This window comes from Suncus etruscus, chromosome 4 (genome assembly GCF_024139225.1).
Source record: "Suncus etruscus isolate mSunEtr1 chromosome 4, mSunEtr1.pri.cur, whole genome shotgun sequence".
Lineage (NCBI taxonomy): Eukaryota > Metazoa > Chordata > Mammalia > Eulipotyphla > Soricidae > Suncus > Suncus etruscus.
Window position 1 is genome coordinate 137,223,175 of NC_064851.1, and position 4,111 is coordinate 137,227,285.

The following is a 4,111-nucleotide window of genomic DNA, read 5'->3' on the forward strand; positions in this document are numbered from 1 at the left end:
AAAAGTAGACTATATAGATGAATTACATGGGAAAAGTTTTCAAAATTTCCAAATGGAGAGACTTGACATGTGCCTTTAAATACTGAGTTTTAGGGGCCAGAGAGATAGCATGGAGGTAAGGCATTTGCCTTTCATGCAGAAGGTCATCGGTTCGAATCCCAGCATCCCATATGGTCCCTGGTGCCTGCCAGGAGCATGGAGCCAGGAGTAACCCAAGATTGAGTTTTAAAATGGAGTAAAAAAAAATGGAGTAAAAATCCTTTAGTATATTTCTCAGAAGGAAAACCAGATTTATTTTTTGAAGTCAATTTTCCATGGATTTGATATATTTGTGAATGTCGTAAGTTGGAACAGATCACAGCCAAATACTAGGTTTTTTGGGCCTAGTGTTGTGTGACCAGTTCTAACTATCCAAGTTCATACATAATTAGCTGTATGCTCACCTGAATCCCCAAATGCCAGTAAGCGTAAGCAGGTACAGAGCAATTGTCCGATGGCATGATTAGATGTCGCTCTGTTGTACCTCTTTTCTGTTGCAGTCTCTGAACACCTCTGATTCTCTCATCTCTCTCCGGGGTACCCACTGTTTTTATTGGGCCACTCAGGCAATACCCTGCAGGGTAAGTGCATGCAGCCTCCTCTCAAAATGTTCACTTAATCCCCTCAATAAAGTCTCCTTTGTTATCTAAAGTGAGATATTTACAGGTTCTAAGCATTAGGATGGGGATATTTTCTTTTTTCTTCCTTTAAAAGGAAACTTTGTATTAGAATTGATTACCCAGTATATTTATGAGTTGGAGAGAATACCACAGGGAAGGTGCTTACCTTACACTTTGGCCAACCTGGTCCCCAGCATCATATTAGTTCCCGCCAAGCCCTGATAATCTTGAGCACCTCTGGGTGTGGCCCAAAATACAAAAATATAAATCTGCATATAAAATTAGCTTACATTCTGGTAGTTTTTTTCATAGATATGGCTTAATTTTAATAAAATTGACATCCCTAAACCTAATTTTCCCTCAAATGTGAGACACTCAAATAGTTTGTCATAAAGCACTACTTTGAATAAAATATTACACCTTTTTAAAAAATTAAATGAATACTTTAATTGAATCACCATGAAATTCATTGTTCATGATTGAGTTTCAATCAAAAATTTGCCATCTTTTTTTTTTTTAATCCCAACCACCACCCTTTGCCCCTCAGCCTGCTAGTCCTTTTACAGTTTAAATAGTTAGAGTTTGGGTCTCTGGATTCCATTGTTGACTTTGTCTTGGATATTTAGTTCTGTCTTTTTCTTTTTTCACCAATTCACGTGAGACATCTTGGCCACTGTTCCCCATCTTTTCATATTTGTGTTACTCCTTCTCCACTCAAAAACATGATATCTTTAAACCTAATTTTCTCCCCCAAAGTGTAAGACACTCAAATATTTTGACAAACAAGCACTGCTGACCAGAGGGGTATCTTCTGGAATCACTTTTTGGAAAGGGCCTTTTTCTTTATTTTTTCCTATAGAATGATTTAAAGCTTAATGATAAAAGAGGTTCTAGCAAGGTGTTTTAAGATCAGCATTCTTGCACTGAGCAGGCATAGTGAGGAGGCAGAGATTTGGATATGAATTTTATGGGAACCTGATAAATATAGTATCTGCAGCGATTAAGTGCCCCTGTACAACTCTGTCTTATTTCATACCTAAATCTCTCAGGTCAGGAGTGTTGAATTATGATTTCAGTATTGACTGTTCAAGATGATACCGGATTGAAGTAACTTCAAAAACAATGCGGTCTACAGAATGATGATACTGAAAGGGGAGTAGCTTTAAATAAATGTTTGGAGACTGGTTCTTTTATTATTTTATTGTATAGACCATTTTTATTGTATAGACCATTCAGTACAGAGGAAGTAGCTGAGATAGACTGCAGACTCAGATGCGTCTTAGTCCAGATGAAGGTGAAAATTAAAATTTAATTGATTTCTCAGTTGACATTCACAATCTAACTCCACACCCTGGTGGTTACACATAGATCTAAGAAAATTTCACAGAAAGGACTCTTTCAACAATTGCACCTACATTACTCTCCCCCAGACTTTCTTTCCTCCTGTTTTTAAGTTTAATTTTTTCCAATTCGCTAACAAGAGAGTCATTTATTTGACACTATTCTGGAGTCAGGACAGATTCATTCCTTCAACCTTCTCTCTGTCCACATAACATAGACAAACCAAATACTGACAGAAGTAGCTTTCTTTGTTGTCTTGAAGAAATAAAATTAGCTTTAACTCCACAAAACCTGATTCTTAAGGTGGACCTTGAATCACACAGCAGAGAAACCTCAGTGTAATTACTTAACCCATGAAGACTTGGAGGCATAGTATCATATCTATGTGTGTATGTGTTTGTATGGTGTATATGTCTCTGTGTGCTACACTTTTTTTGTTTTTACTATCCCCACATATTCAGTCGCAATGATCTCTGCTTGCTTTAAATGTCTCATTGTGAATTTAGCAATTCTCTAATTTAGGGAGGGGGTTTTGTTTATATGTTGGGCGAAGGACCTGGACAGGTTGGGAGCAGCATCTCCATGGGGTAGGTCTACGGTAGTCATGCATGTGAAGAATATTTCCAAGATTACATTGAGGTTACACATTTTCAACAGGGCTGAAATTTCCTAGAGATAATGCCTTGTAAAAATTCAGACAATTTCTTTAAACCCGTCTTAGTTTCTACTGTTGAGTTTCAGAAGATGGTCCAGAAAGCATGAACAAGGTTAGTAATGTAGAGTTTGCCATTTCCTTGATGAAGGGGCTTCACTGCCAAGGACATTCTGGACCAAAATCTTAGTCAAGTTTCTTCTTCTGATGTCAAGGTTTCCTTCTATGTTGACCCAGGAGATATCCTAAAGAAACATCTAAGGTGGTTAAAAACTAGGGTCACCCCCTTTTTGCTGCCAAATGCAATAAGAACAAAATCACATTGAAGACCCTTGATACTGTCAGGGCCAAATTAGATTGTGTCAGCAAGAATGAAATATAATTGATTCAGAGTCTGGGGATCTCTCCAGAGAGGATTATCTATGCAAATCATTATAGTAAGTGTCTCAAATTAAGCATGCTGTCAATAGTGCAATCACAAAATTGTTTAATAGTGAAGTTGAATTGAAAGTTTCCAGGGCATTTCAAAGGCAAAGTTGGTTTTGCTGATCGCCACTGATGACCCACAGCATCATTATTAAATTGCTTCATTATTAAATTTGGTTCCACATTCAAAACTAGCAGGCTGGTTTTGGAACAGGCAAAAACTGAATATTGATGTCCTCATTAGCTTCCATGATGCTTGAGACCTTTGTGCAGAGCCAGTTCTGATACTTACTGTGTCCTTGACATGTAGACTGAGGTTGGTTTCAACATGTATCTGCGTGATATTAGTGGTGGTTTACCCTGAGGCTGTAAAGCATAAATTTGAAGAGATCCCCTATGTAATCAACCCATCACCTGACAAGAATTTTTCCTCTGACGGAGAATCATTTCCCTCTGAGTGAAAACTATAACTAAGCTGGAAGGACATACACTGCTTCAGTTTTCATACTTAAAGTTTTTATCATTGCTAAAAAAGACTAAAAGAATAGACAGGCTCTGATGATGATGATTTGAATGAACAAACCATTATGTATTTTGTGAGTGAGGGAGTATGTGGATAATTTAATTGCATCAGTCATGCACACCTGAAGCCTCTTCTGCAAAAGTGGTCCAAACCAGATGAAAAGTGTTGTTTATTCAGTATATGGGGGCTGACATGCAACAACCTGGATCATTGATTAATACTGAAGATGCATGTAGGTGAAAACAGAGATGTCTTTGAAAACAGAGACACTTGCACTGCTTCTATTGCTTTAGATTTCAATGAATTCCTAAATCCCACTAGCCACTGTGTGATGCCAGGGCAACATGACAATTCATGCAGCAGACCCAGAATTGTGACTTGATCTCCAAAGCAGGAAGTGGGATGTCAGTGTCCTGTATATAAAGTAGCCCTCTCAGTCTGCCTCCACTACTATGAATGTGAAGCTACAACTTTATAGCTCTTTACTGAAAGTTTAGCATGAATTAAGGG

General features: G+C 37.8%; 1 pseudogene; it reads left to right on the top strand.

Moving 5' to 3' along the window:
• Positions 1-335: 335 nt before the first annotated feature.
• LOC126007234 (ornithine decarboxylase-like) lies at positions 336-3,815 on the top strand (annotated as a pseudogene).
• Positions 3,816-4,111: the final 296 nt, after the last annotated feature.